The sequence below is a fragment of the Notechis scutatus genome, chromosome 1 (assembly GCF_049901735.1).
Source record: "Notechis scutatus isolate UNSWTSFEM ecotype Mainland chromosome 1, rNotScu1.2, whole genome shotgun sequence".
NCBI classification, from domain to species: Eukaryota; Metazoa; Chordata; class Lepidosauria; order Squamata; family Elapidae; genus Notechis; species Notechis scutatus.
Genome location: NC_142009.1, coordinates 170,240,318 through 170,256,067, shown reverse-complemented (window position 1 = coordinate 170,256,067; position 15,750 = coordinate 170,240,318). Strand labels below are relative to the sequence as shown.

The 15,750-nt window shown below is 45.7% G+C and overlaps 1 protein-coding gene across 4 annotated transcripts in view; it reads left to right on the top strand.

The window, feature by feature from the left end:
• Positions 1 to 15,750, top strand: part of PARD3B (par-3 family cell polarity regulator beta) — a 926,621-nt gene that overhangs the window by 72,629 nt on the left and 838,242 nt on the right. The window lies entirely within an intron of this gene.

Sequence of the window (15,750 nt, the reverse complement as noted above, 5' to 3'; positions counted from 1 at the left end):
TCTCTAATATCTTCTGTCTGTTTTATATACACACACACACACACACACACACACACACACATATTCATTAAACATTTTATAAAAGGTTTAATTGATCCACAATTTGAGACAATATATGTATTCTTCTGACAATACAGTATTTTCATATAATCCTATTGCCCCTACATTGATTGATAATAGCAAACAAATTTCATTTGTGTCTGTTCCATATGTTAGCTCTTCTTTATGAAAAAAATATGAAAGCTGAAATAGTCCATTCATTTGTACTAAATGAATTCGTTACTTTTAAATGATTAGTTCTTAATTTTCCTACTGAGCAGGTTTTAGAAAAAATATTTGTACAAAAGGATTTTTTTCCTCCTCTTCCTCCTCCTCCACCACCACAAAGTAAAAAAAAATAACCAAAGACCTTCTGAATAGAGTCGTAGGAAAGATGATGGAAGAAAGTCAGCTTTTTTGCTTTTTCTCTTCCAGGGAGCAGCTTAGAAAAACATATCCATATAACATATTCTCCTGAACAATCTGTCTCTGAAATGTGAGGTTCAGGGGTGGCGGAGAAAATGCTTGGATCTGCTTTGGACTTACTCAGTTTAATAGAGTGAACTCTGGGTCCTACTTACAATGTTTTAATCATTGTTTCCTGGTACTTTATGCTCAGCAAAGACAATGCTATAGCATCTGGTCTTTTATATCAGATTTTTGCACCTTTCAACTCCTTACAGCAATGGCCATAGCAAATTCTGGGAGTTGGGAAGTTAATTTGATTGGTCACTAAAGTAGAAAGTACTTGAGGAATATAAGAGTATTAATCAGGTTAGTGGTTCATTTGTGATTTTTATGGAAGACAAAATATATTTAATTCTGAAAAATATATTTTGATAATGTGAATATTTGGCAGCGGAATCTTATAAATTATCTTAAACTAGTGTACACTTTCTATAGTCTTCTACCAATGGTGGGATTCAAATAATTTAACAACCAGTTCTCTGCCCTAATAACCAGCTGGGTAGGTGTGGCTGGGTGGTCATGTGACTGGGAGGGCGTGGCCAGGGCGGGCATGACATGGGACTCATGTGGTGCTAAGGCAGGACTTCCCCATGACTCTCATTATACAGGTAATCCTCCAGTTACAAATATAATAGAGCCTGCCAATTACATTTGTAACTTGGAGATTTCTTTGATTGAATCATGTTAAATGAACGTGATCACTCCCTACTTTCCCTAAGCAATTGTTAATCGAATGTTCAGATCTTTAAATGCACATGGGGAACAGCCTGTGGGGCCTAGTAGTAGAGCAGACCATTCAAGGCCTCCCCCACTCCACTGAGATACCTCATGCTCCCCTAGGGTCCACATAATTGCTTTCCCCCATCCTGCACAGACTGGGCCCGCTTTGCTAGCATCCCAGATTCTACTTACTCCTCCCCACCCCATTTCCCATGGATTACTTACTTTTTTTGCTATAAAGATATAATTTTTACTGATATCTATTCTGTTAATATAACTAAATAAGCCATTATACACTTGAAGCATTGAGAAAAGCAATCTCATCAGAAACAGGAAATTTAACAAGCCTAATGTACAATGCTTGATAGCAGCATTATAAAAAACTTTTCCATGAAATGTTTAAATCTGGCAATGTGAGGTAAAAATGGCTAAAATGATATGAATGCCTTTGAAACATTGAATTCTGTGGCATGGATTTCAAGAACTACAAGAAGACAAAACTATATTAGTTGTTCAGTGAAGTCTCATTCTAACATTAGCAACAGGTTTCTCATAGACTCTCAAGCAAATATAAAAACTTGCTGGATTTATGATTATTCCCCCCTATATTGGAAGCTGTTCTTCTGCTAATGGAAGCAGCTATCTGTTAACATAGGTACCTTCTAAAATTTTAGCAACTACTGGTATATATTCTGGAAACAGTAATGGCTGTATTTTAAAGTCATTGTTTTTTTTTTTTTTTACTGCTTTTTACTGTGGCAATAAGACCACTTTAGAGACCATCATTATATACCGGTAGATGTAGGGATTTTGCTCCCTTAGGAATTCTATTGCCTTTTTTTCTGCTTCCTTTATGTTGTTCTAAATAGACAAATTATTAAGAAAAACCAGTTAAGGAGTAGAGCTTTAGAGGATGGTGAGAGAGGAACTACTATGAAGAAACAGATTGATTTTCACTGAATATTCACTTTGCTTTTATCAAAACAAAAATGTACAATTTGGTGCAAAAATCAAAGGATAGACATAAATGATTTAGTTGCAAATCAGGGACATTTTAAACATATAAAATATTTTAAATATAACCTTAATAGGTTACATTCATGCTAATTTAATTACCTTTACTTCCTACTGAAAATAATGGAAATGTTAATCATGCCATTTACTTTATTACTTACTTTTTGAAGATCTTACTTTTTAAAAGATTTACAGAAGTCTAGAAGAGGCTGACCCACTGGCAGAGAAGCCAAAGTGTTTTATTCAGATGATGGTGAAGCTGTAAGAACATGAAATCTAAGGAAAACATTTTTGCCAGCTTCTGAGTAAAAGACTTCGGCTGGGGCCATGTGGCCAGCAGGCCTAGGCCTGGACTGGGGCCACAGCAACCTCCTGCTTCAGCGATTGAGGCAGCAGCAGCCAATGAAAGGGGAGGTTGCTTCCTTTGTCTCATCGGGCTGAACTGCAAGGCTCTTGTTGATTGGCTGCCACCCCTCAATCCTTGAAGTTGCTCATTCGAACTAGCCAGTCAGCAGCAAGCAGACTGGGCCCAAACTAAGCCTGACCAGACTAGGTAAAAACTAAGCCTGCAGACCCTCATGGCAGAGAAGCCGAAGACTTTTATTCAGATGGGGAAAGCTGTTTTCCTTACATCTCACATTCTTATAGCTTCACTGGCTTCTGAATAAAACATTTTGGCTTTTCTGCCATGTGGCTCAGCCTCTTCTGCAGCTCTTCAAAAAGTAAGTACAGTAAAGCTGTGGGAAATGGGGTGGGGAGAGCAGATTGGGCCCAGGAACCCTCCATTTGGGTTTGTAAGAGTCCAGGGAAGCCCTAGGAAGGCCTGAAGGGGGCATGGGACAGCTGGATTGAACTCAGGGACCCTTCATTTAAGATTTAACAGGCTGGGGGAGCTCTAGGAAGGCCCAAAGGGGGGCTGGGATGGCTGGATTGGACCCTGGGACTCTTCATTTTGGCCTGTAAGAGGCCGGGGAAGCCCTAGGAAGGCCCGGGATGGCTGGATCAGGCTCAGGGACTCTCCATTTCAGTCTGTTAGAGGCCAAGGGAGGTCCTGTAATAGGCCGTTCTCCCTCGAGCCGCTCGGAGCATCCAGACTGTGGGATGTGCTTCTGAGTCCTCTTCTTTCAGGCTGAGCTTTAGACGAGGAAACGCTCCGCCCCTCCCACGTGGCATCGCGCAGCGTCTCCCCAGTCTTTTGCTCAGCCTCGAAGAATCAGGCTGCGTTTCAAAGAGCTCCTTGGCTGTTTTCACTGAATCCTCCATTTCTCCGTCCCAATAAGGTTTGCCTTCCTTCCTCCTCCTGCGCAAAGGGTCCGGACTCAAGGAAAATTTTTTCCTGTCCTCGGGGCGAAGTTGCGGGCTCACAGCGCTTTTAGCGTGACGCGCCCCCCCCACCCTTATCTGATCTCGTCGCTGCCTTCGCGTTGCCCGTGGCACGCGCTCCTTCGCTGGATTCCCCCCCACCCTAAACGCCGACCGGGAGGGCTTTCGCCCCTAGGGCTCTAGGCGCGCCGAGCTGACCGGCCAAGCCCTCCTTTCCTTTCCGTCCCGAAGGTGTCCCGGCAGTTCAGCTCGCGGCCGCCATTTTGGCTCCGCCTCGTGGTCGGGCGCCAAAATTTTTTTTTCTCTAATATTCAGCTGCGGTGAATTGGAACTCCAGGCCTAGGGTTAAAGCCTAGCTGCCCATTTTGAACTGCCTGGCTAGTCTTGGTTAGTGCTTGTTGGCCTCCCGCAGCCCTTTCGGGGCGAAGTTGCAGCCCCCTCCGGTTTTTCTTCTATTGTCTGGAGGCTGGCTGCCAGAGGCCTCCTCTTCAACTCTAGGCCTCAGGCGTTATTCGACTGATTCGGCCGGTACTGAGAGATATACATTCAAAAAAAAAAAAAAATAACTATAATAGAATATATATTTGATTCAAATACAAAAGGAATAATAACAAAAAAGGAAATAATTTTTTGGTACAGAAATTTTTTTCTCTTAGATATTAAATATATCGGAGTACCTGGATATTCAGCTGATATAAAGAAAATAAAAATAACTAAAAAAAGGACAAAAACAGGATTACATATCTAAATATATATGTATTTTTCTGTTATCTCTGTACAAGTAAAATTCCAAAAGGGGGAGCGGGCCAGCCTCATCCTCACCCGGCCTCATCCAGGCCTGATCTGGGCGAGCCAACCGCCCTTATTAATCTCTATTATTCAATATGGCAGACGACAATTCCTCTAAACGTCCTTCATTGAAGGCTAAGGCAAAGTCCCACTACTTGCGCAGGCAGGACAAGGAACCTAAGGGCTCTAGAAAGGACAAGGAACCTTCCAAGGCCTCTCAACGTGACGCCTTAAGGCGCCACAAGGCGTTAGAAAAAGAGTTCGACAGGCGTTCAAGGGAGTCCCGATCGGAGCCGTCTCTACCTCCTCCTCCACCCCCTACCTCTATTCAACCTCCCCCCCCCAGGCCTTTCTTCCCTACCTAGGCGCAGTTCGCCCCAGGGTCTCCCGACCCCCGGTCCTACGATTAGTCTGACACCTGAAGCCACTTTTACACCCACGGCTGCTGGTCTGCGCCAGGATGAACCTTCTACATCTGAGGTTCCACCTCACATCAGGGCTTGGATGGAATCAGCCATCCGCCAGAGTGTTATAGAGGAACTACAGCACATGTCCAGATCAGGCTTCTCTCCTCGAGTCTCCGAGCACGACTCCTTGTCTATCAGATCCCTTCCACAACCGGTCCCCCCGGTTGAGCAGGTACTCTCTCAGAGGGACAGCCCTCCTCCGATTGGGGCCCAGGTTGAGGAGGAAGGGGACTTTGGGGACTTCGGGGAGGAGGATGGGGGTTCCCAGATGGGATCCTCCCGCTACAGGAACCTCCCTTAGAGACTGACATCATGGAGGGGGAGATGTCCGAGGACGAGGGCACTTCTCCTGACCAACCCACCTTTGGGGGGCTCTTCAAACCGCACATGTTCAAGTCCCTCCTCCTTAAGGCCAAGAATGTCTCGGGCCTTCTTTCCCAGGCCCCTGCTGACCTCCCCCCCATCCCAGAGGGCCCAGAAGACTCCATTTTCACCCAACCAGTGGTTGAAGCGGAGGTCATCCCATCCCCCCCCCATATTCGTGGATCTGGTAGCGAAGCAACTATCCTCCACAGGGACCCCTCCCACACCCTCTAGCCAAGACAAGAGATTCTTTAATCTCGATTCGGCACTGTCCAGCCTCCTGAACATTCCAGAGGTCGATGACCCCATTGTGGGTCTAGCTTCCTCCTCCACACCTAGTGAGGCCCTAGAGGCCTTGAAACCTGAGGACAAGCGGGTGGAGCTGGCCCTACGCAGGGCACACCTATCCGACGCCTGGGCCATTAAGTCAGCTACCGCCGCCTCTTTTTTCACTAGGTCCTCTATCCGCTGGCTACGCCAGCTCAGGGAACACGTCCCCGCTTCCAACCTGAGGGCGCACCAGGACATTGCAAAGCTAGTGGCTGCAGCCGAGTTCTCGGCTGACGCCACTTACCAGTCGGTGAAATTCTCTTCCAGGGCCATCACGTCCCACGTCACGGCTCGTCGCCTGCTATGGCTCAAACACTGGCAGGCGGACGTAAAGAATAAGGTCAAGCTGGCCACTGCTCCTATTACAGGAGACAAACTGTTTGGCCCGGCCCTCGAACCCCTGCTGGTCGAGGGTCGCAGTAAGAGGAAGTACTTGCCTTCCCTTTTTCGAAGATCGGAGACCAGGGGCTCCCAGCCCTTTCGGAGGAGCTTTCCCGCCCTTTCTACCAACCCCCTTCCCGTCCAGATTCCCCCGACCCCCTTCCTTCCGATCCCAGGATCGCACGGACTCGGGCGACAGAACTAGGCGCGGGGTGGTTATAAGAGACCCTTTCGGGGACCGGGAGGAAGGCCCTACCGCAGAAGGTAGAGCCTCTTCCTCCCTCCCCATTGGTGGCCGCCTCAGCCACTTCGCCGCCCAATGGGATAAATCCACTTCCGATGCATGGGTTAGGGACACAATAAGGTTTGGTCTCGCCCTCGAGTTCAAATCCACTCCCCTGATCGTTTTTCCCATCCCCCTCCTCAGGGGATCCCACCAAACGTGCTCTAATGGATGCAGCCATCCATCACCTGCTTGATATCCAGGCCATTCAATCTGTCCCTCCGGCTCAGAGAGGAAAGGGATTTTACTCCCATCTCTTTGTGGTGCCCAAACATTCTGGGGGCTGGAGAGCCATCCTAGACCTGAAACGGCTCAACCGTCACCTTATCCAGCGCAAATTCAAAATGCACACCTTGCAATCAATTCTCTTAGGCACCAGGCGGGGAGACTGGCTGTCCTCCATAGATCTCTCTGAGGCATACCTCCATATTCCAATCAGGCCCTCTCATCACAAATTCCTTAGGTTCTGTTACAATGGCCTTCACTATCAATACGTGGCCCTACCCTTTGGGCTGGCCTCGGCCCCCAGGTCCTTCACCAAGGTCCTGGCGGCCCTGGCGGCCCACCTCAGGAGCATTCCCGTCCGCCTCCACTGCTACTTGGACGATATCCTTATTCTATCCCCGTCCAAGTCCCAGGCAGTCAGGGATACCAGGGTCACCCTCTCAGCCCTACGGGCACACGGGTTTCTAGTCAATTGGCAAAAGAGCCAACTTACCCCTTCCACCCGAATCAACCACTTGGATGCCATAATTCAGGGATCCCCAACCTTTTCGACGCCGCGCCCGGTTCCGCAGTTCGGTGTCAGCTGGGCGCCGCCATCTTTTTGACGAAAAATCACTTCCGGTGACGTCACGGAAGTGATTTTTCGTCAAAAATGAGCGGCGCCAGCGCTTCTGGTGAGCTTTTTCGGGTAGAAATGGCTTTCTACCCGGAAAAGCTCACGCGCTGGCGCCGCCATCTTTTTGATGAAAAATTGCTTTTTTACCAAAAAGATGGCGGCGCCCAGCAACCAGCGGCCCGGTAAGGCTTGTTCCGCAGCCCGGTACCGGTCCGCGGACCGGCGGTTGGGGACCCCTGCCATAATTGATTCGGTCTCAGAGAGAGTTTTCCTCTCCCCAGAGAGGTTCCTTAGCATTCAAACCCTGGTCAAACAGATTAGACGTTCTAGGAGGGTGGCCTTGCTTGACCTCTCTAGATTGTTGGGCAAAATGGTGTCATGCATCTCTATTATTCCCTGGGCCCGCTTACACAGCAGGTCCCTCCAGTGGTTCCTGCTCCCGTTCCAAAGATCCGGAAGAAGCAACTCGAAGGTCAGAGTCAAGGTCCCTCCAAAGGTCCTCACGTCTCTTCTCTGGTGGACCAATCCCGCCATCAACAGAGGCCACCTCTTCGCGGAGCCTCAAAGATTCACCGTCACTACGGATGCAAGTCTATCCGGTTGGGGCGCTCATCTCAACTCACTCTCGGCACAAGGCAAATGGTCGCCGACCGAACAAAGATGCAGCATCAACTGGCTAGAGCTCCACGCCGTCCATCTGGCTCTGCGCAGCTTCCCCCAGATCCGCAGTCGTCACGTTCTCGTTCTCACAGACAACGTCACGGCCAAGGCCCATATCAACAGGCAAGGGGGCACCCAGTCCATTCAGCTGATGAAGGAAGCTGAGCGCCTTTGCCGCTGGGCAGAGGCCAACCTCCTATCACTAAAAGCCGAACACATCTCCGGAATAGACAATACCCAGGCGGACTGGCTGAGCAGGGCCACGGTGGACCAAGCAGAATGGCGACTCCATCCATCCCTATTCGAGGAAGCGTCCAGGATATTCGGCCTACCGCTGGTGGATCTATTCGCTTCCCCATCCAACACACAACTTCCACGGTTTTTCTCCCGGTATCCGTCTCACGGGTCGGAGAACCACAACGCTCTGCGCTGCCCATGGCCCCCAGGGCTCCTATATGCCTTCCCTCCGCTCCCGCTAGTGCCCAGAGTCATTCAGAAACTCATTCAGGAGAGGGCAGACCTTCTCCTGGTGGCTCCCTATTGGCCCAGGCGACCGTGGTTTGCGGACCTCCGCAACTTATCGGTAGCGCCCCCATGGCGGATCCCCCCGGACAGGGTCTCCCTCTCTCAGGGGCCCCTTCTACATCCGGAGCCTCAATGGCTCCAGTTAGCCATCTGGAAGTTGAGCGGATCCGTCTGACCAGCGAGAACCTCTCAAGCCAAGTCATCGACACTATTTTGGCCGCCAGGCGACCCTCCACTACACGAATTTATGATGCCACTTGGAAGGGGTTCTGCAAGTGGTGTAGTGGGTCCCAGGTTGACCCTCTCTCTCCCTCCGTGGCTCAGATCCTGGAATTTCTTCAGGAAGGCCTTCGCAAGGGGCTTGCACCTAACACCCTGAGACGGCAAGTCTCTGCCCTCTCAACAGTGGTCTCCTGTGATAACTACGGCTCCCTTTCCCATCACCCCCGGGTTAGATCCTTCCTTAAGGGTGCCACCAACCTGTGCCCTCCCACTGTTCACAGGTTTCCCACATGGGACCTCAACAAGGTCCTAGTTTCTCTTACACGTCCTCCGTTTGAGCCTTTGAGGGATTCATCTCTTCAGTTCCTCACCTTTAAGGTAGTTTTTCTAGTAGCCATCACTTCTGCTCGTCGAGTGTCGGAATTAGCAGCTCTGTCAGTCAGGAGCGATCTATGCGTGTTCCATGCAGACCGGGTCGTCCTGCGTCCTGACCCCACTTTCCTACCCAAGGTTAACTCGCCCTTCCATAGATCACAGGAACTGGTTCTACCAAATTTTTGCCCTAGACCCTCCGGGAACAGGGAGGTTCTCTGGCACACCCTAGACGTTAGAAGGGCCTTGCGTATATATATTAAGCGCACTCAATCCTTACGAAGGTCGGAATCTCTTTTCCTATCCTTTCAACCCAAGACGCTAGGGCTCAAGGTTTCTCCTTCCACTATCAGCCGCTGGATCAGGGCGACCATTGCCAGGTGTTACCTTTCCCATTCTCTGCCTGCACCTGGTGGAATAACTGCCCATTCCACCAGGAGTGCAGCCACTTCGGCGGCCTGGGCCACACAAGCCCCCATCGCTGACATTTGTAGGGCAGCCACCTGGGCCTCTCCGTCCCCGTTTATCAGGCATTACAAGATAGATACGTATGCCTCAGCGGAGGCCTCCTTTGGCCGGCGGGTCTTACAGAGGGTTGTCAGTGATCCGGAGGGGCCTTCGGGCCAGACGGAGTCCCACCCATAGGACAGCCAAGCTTTGGTATGTCCCACAGTCTGGATGCTCCGAGCGGCTTGAGGGAGAATGGGGCGTTGGTTCTTACCTGATACGCCCCTTCTAGGCGAGCCGCGAGGAGCATCCAGCCCCACCCTAGTATCTCCGTCTGGTGGGGACTCTTGTTTCAGCCAAGGAGCCAATAGTAGATTAGAAAGGATCAATAACTTCTCTTCTCGTTATCGCAAAAAACTGGGGAGACGCTGCGCGATGCCACGTGGGAGGGGCGGAGCGTTTTCTCGTCTAAAGCTCAGCCTGAAAGAAGAGGACTCAGAAGCACATCCCACAGTCTGGATGCTCCTCGCGGCTCGCCTAGAAGGGGCGTATCAGGTAAGAACCAACGCCCCATTTGCATCGGCAAAGAGGCGAAAGAAGGCTCACCAGACAGGCAGGTAGCTAGGCCACATCAGAGACAGCAGAGAATGGCAAAGGAAGGCTCAGCAGGGAGCTGGGCCGTGTGGGAGGCTGGGGTGAAGGCAGGCAAGTGGGCTGCGCCGTGTGGGCCATGTGGTCGAGGCAAGTGAGGGAGGGAGCCAGAATATAGTTGCTATATCATGGCCAAGGCAGGCGAGACGAGATAAGGAGTGACTGGGAGGGGCGGGACGGGGCCAGCCAGTAGTGTGATTAGCCGATTCTCCAAACTGGGCAAAAATTTAATTTTTGCGTGAACCGGTCCAAACCGGCTGAATCCCACCTCTGTCTTCTACCATAGAAAGTTGCAGGCATGAGGTAAAAACAAGCTTAGGCATTACCTGCTTCCAATTATCATACTGCCAAATAGTGTAGAGAAATTTTTTCCCCTCAAAAATTACAACTATTAGCTTTTTACATGACTTGCATTTTGTGAAGGTGAAATAGGTTGTTCAAACAATTCAACAGTCTTAGAATTGTCAAGGAAACTTATGGTAATTTTAACTGGAAGGCTAAAATTTCTTTTTCTAAGAAAGGAAAAATGTCACAAATTGAATAGTGTGCAGTTTCTAACTTAAGAAAATTACAGTATAATTAAATGTGGTATGCTGTACATGTTTACTATGCCTTGTTGCTAATTAACTGTTGGGATTTTTGAGAAGAGCTGGCTGACAGCTGTTTGAAATAATAAGAATGGGGAGGGTTTTGGAGGTGATGTGCAAAACAACAAAATATTCCAGTAATACGATGAACTCCTACATTTCCTATTCTTTGAGGAAAGAAACAGGAAACATCTATGATCAAAAAAGGTTAGGCAACTATATAGCTTCTGTTTTTCATTTATCTTTGGCTGCATATATACTGTACCTTTTATAAAGTATTATTAGTTGTTTCTCTAACCAAATATATCCATATTTCCTTTCTCTTTAGCTTAATTTTTGTACCATCATTTTTTGATGCATCAATGGCACAGTCTTTCAGTTTAATTGGCAAAATCTACCCTAGACTATCATGTATTATTTTCCCTGCTTTCTGTGCTCTTATTATTTTTTTTAATTTTTATTCCTTCTCCATTCTGTCCTCACTTCCTAAATAGCATGTGCCATTTCCTTATAGCATTTAAGATATGGTTGAATCACTCTCACATATAATCATTTGGTTGTAATCATAATAAAATTTAGAAAAACTGTATAGAAATTCTAAGAAAGTGCAAGCCTATCTATATCATTTGTAGCAAATATGGAGGACTGGTCAATATAGCTCTTCTTTATGGTATATATAGAAAATGCAAAGTAGCACTTTTAATGTAACAAATTCATGGTCTCCTGAATTGACCTTGTGTACAAGAATATTCTTGGATCAAATCTTGCCTCTGCTATGAACTAGGCAGATCGATGTAGTAAAAAAAAAACTCTTTAAAAACACAGTTATTTTCACTTTGGCTTTGACTCTCTGTTTCTAAGTTTGCACACCATTGTTTTCTCCTTTCCGTGACTACAAGAGTCCAGTGAGTGAGAGGGGGATGACTCCTGTCCTTGCTGATTGGACTGAGTCAGCCTAATTGATTAAGCTCTGCCCTGTGCCATTGGCCATGTCCCAGCTTTTGACTCAGTCCCAGCCAGGACGGACGTGTTATTTGGGAGCTCCACTTTCAGTTTGCTGAAGTGGAGTTTTTTCACTTTAAAAGACCTCACATCGATGATCAAGAGCAGAGAGAATAGTGCCACAGGTAATCATTCCTTAGGAATGACCCAGCGGCTTGGCTAAAGGGGTTTCCAGCACCCCTAGCCAAGCATGGTGTGCTAACAGCATCGGCCCTAGTGTGGCAGCGGTCTGTGATATCAGTAGGCAGATTGGCCTGAAAATCAACGAGATAGGCCACAGATGCCAGCGCTGGTGAAGGAGAACCAGTGCTGAGGCAGGAAATTGTGTGGCATGCCCAGGGCACCCTGCAGCAGGCAGGGCCTTTATTGAGCTGGATCGGAGGCTGCTCCAGGTGTTGAAGTAGTCATGAGCCAGCCCACGGTCTGAAGGTAGGGAAAAACTGGCAGGGCGTGGTTGCAGCCCAGCGTTTAGGCCCAAGGAGGCCTGCTTCAGCCAGGCAGAGGTAAGAGGGACCTTGATAAAAAAGGGGGCCTTGGGATTAAAGAAAAGGGGGCTTAATTGCAGCCATTAATCCTCACCCCCACCCCCAGTTACCAGTCTCTCCCTCTTGAGGCACAATTATCCATATCCTTCAGGTCAAGATGGCGGATACACAGAAGGAAGGAGGCCACAGTCCCTCTTCTTCTAATGGCAAGTCCAGGGGTAGGCAGACAAGGAAGGCCCCTGCTCCCAAAAAGCCTTCTAAAGCAGAAGAACAGGATGCCACGAGGAGACAAAGAGCCCTGGAGAAGCAGGTGGAAAAGAGCCAGCATGCTGCTGGTGGGAGGAGCCTCAGATCTCCTCCTCCAGATGAGTCAGCTTCTGCTATCTAGGCCCCTGTCTTGCAAGCAGAGCCAGGGCCTGCCCCTGTATGTAGGCCTTGCTTGCAGGCCTAGTCCCCTGATGAGACATTGGAATCTTCAGATCTACAGTTAATGGCAGTAGGCAGGGATTATGAAAGGTGCCTTTCAAGGTGAATCATGGGAGCAACCCCCTAGAAGGCCCAGACCAGGGGTGGAGGCCACATTGACACACACTGCTGCAGGCCTGCATGATCCTGAAGTTTCTGAGCTGAAGTACCTGCTCATATGGAGGCAATCATATCTGAGGCTATAAGGAGAGGTATAGTGGAAAGCCTACAATTGTTAAGAAGGCCTGAATCTGTGGCTTCTGCTCATTGCAGAGGGTTGCAGAGGCAAGCTTTCATTCATCAGGAGTGGCCACAAGAATGAGCTGCCAAGAACAGAATCCAGTACTCAGGCAAGCAGCCCTTTCATGGGGGAGGAAGTAGCTTTTTCTGACATTCTTGTTAATTGTAGTGATAGTTCTCTAACCCTAACCCTGAAAACAGCGCCCAAGTTAATAGAAAAGATTGAAGAATATGGTCAGGTGGCAGGATTGAAAATAAATAAAAATAAAACTAAGATATTAGTTAAAAACATGATGGAAAAACAAAAGAAAGAACTGACAGAGAGTTTGAACAAAGATCACAAACAAAGTTAAATACCTAGGAATACAATTAACAGTAAGATGTGGAACACTGAAGGAAGACAATTATAAATTAAAACAACAGATTGCGACAGACCTGAAAAAAATGGGAGAATTTACAATTATCTCTGATAGGGAGAATATCGACAATTAAAATGAATATATTACCAAAGATATTATATTTGTTTCAGACAATTCCAATTAAATTAGGGAAAGAATATTTTGACGATTTAAATAAAATAATATTGAAATATATATGGCAGGAAAAGAAGGCAAGGATAAAACTTAAATTGTTACAGGATGCTAGAATAAGAGGAGGTTTTGGATTACCCAATTGGGAATTATATTACTAGGCGGTAACATTGATGTGGATGAAAGAATGGCTTGTTTTGAGGAATACTATATTGTTAACGTTGGAAGGTCATGATTTGATATTGGGATGGCATGCATTTTTATGGTATAAGGAAAGTAAAACACATGGGTATTTTAGAAGACATATTCAAGATGCATTATTGATGATATGGGAGAAAATAAGAAAACAACATTATATGAAAATACCAGTCTGGTTATCAAATATACAGGCATTTGCTTATCCAATTGTTTTTGGATAATGGAACACACAGTTAGATATGGTGAATTATTAAATGAACAGGGTGAACTCAGAACAAAGCAAGAACTAGAGGAGCAAGAAACAAAGATGAATTGGTACTCATATGTACAAATACATTCTAGATATGATAAAGATAGTAGAACAGAAGGGTTTCATAATAAACTTACTGAATTAGATGAAATTTTAACAGGTACTGGTGAGAGGATGATTAAAAGGTTATATGGTTATTTACTTGGAGTGAAGTTAGAAGAACAAGTCAAAAACAATGATTGCTTGGGGGAAAAATTTGGATATGGGATAGATTTAGAAAAATGGCAGAAATTATGGATTCAAAACTATAAATTACCAATGTCAACAGCATATAAAGAGAATTTGTATAAGGCGTTTTACAGGTGGCATTTACCCCCAGCAAGAATTGCAAGGATGTTCAAGGACAGATCGGAGAAATGTTGGAAATGCCATCAGATACCTGGATCGTATTATCACATGTGGTGGACGTATCTGGAAGCCAAAAGATACTGGACTAAAATTCATACATGGCTGGAAAAAATGACAAAACAGCATATAGACATGAAGCCAGAGATATTTTTATTGGGTATCTTACCTGAAGGATACAGTAAAGGATTGATATATTTGATTATTAATGTTTTACCAGCAGCTAGAATTGTATTTTCTCAAAATTGGAAAAATGAAAAAATTCCAATAGAAGGTGATTAAGAAAATAATGGAATGTGCAGAAATGAGTAAATTGACATTGGCAATTAGAGAGCAAGAAGATAAAGAATACTATAAAATATGGGATTTATTTTACCAATGGCTAGATAAGAAAATAGAGAAGTAAATACATATAATACAAATATAACATAATAGTAAAGATAATACAATGTAAGGATATGTTACAATTGATTACAGTGAAATGAATGATATTATGAACTAGGTCTTGTAAAAGTTGAGATTTGCTCGGAAAGGATGACAGGAATCTGTAATTAAAGTCTAATAATGACTTGACAATAATATAATATGATATGGATAGTTGATTTACATAATATGAATTTAAATTTAAATTTAGGAGGGAAAGACTTGATATTGTGCACAAGAGATATGTACCAACTGATACACTGTATAATGGAAAGATGGGTTTATTTGATGTTTTATGTCTGTGTTTGTCAATGTTTGTTGTTATATATATATATATATATATATATATATATATATATATATATATATATATATATATGTGTGTGTGTGTGTGTGTGTGTGTGTGTGTGTGTGTGTGTGTGTGTGTGTGTTTTCTGAGGTTTCTCATGGTATTTGTATGTTATATTTGTATATATGTATGTTATATAATACAAATTTGTATATTTGTATTAAAACCCGAATAACCAAAGATCCCCATATATATATATCAGGCTTATATATTCTGTATTATATATACAGAAGCCTGATGATGGCAGATGAGATTCTGCTGAAACGTTTTTACAACTTTAAAAGAACAATCTACAATGGTTCGTGGGAAAATACCCGAACCAAGCCGAACACCATACATGTAAGTACTAAAACTTAAGAAAATAAATATATAAATATATATATATATATATATATATATATATATATATATATATATATATATATATATATATATATATATATATATATATATATATATTTGTTTTCTGAGGTTCTCGTGGGTATTTGTATGTGGATCTTTGGTTATTCGGGTTTTCTCCCGCGTAAGATTGGAAGTATCTAGGCAACGTTTCGATGAAGTCTCATTCATCATCTTCAGGCTTCTGTCTTCAGCTCTGTGCTTCTCAGAGTGATGTGAGCTTGCAGCTGCTTCTTCCTTTTAACTGCTAGTGGGGGTGTGACTTGATTGGGTGGGGGCTTGGCTGTGTTCTGATTGGGTGGTGGGTGTTCTCATTGGTTGGGGGTTTGGCTGTGTTCTGATTGGTTGGGGGTTGGCCATGTTCTGATTGGCTGGACGTGTGTTTCTGTTCAGGTGGGGGCTTGGTTGTGGTCAGGTTGGTCTTAGTTACTGGGAGATTTGAGCTGGTGAGCTGTGATCTTGCTGTTTGGCTTCGAGTTCGTGGTCGTGCTGCATCTTCATGGTGGGGGTCAGTTCGCTTCA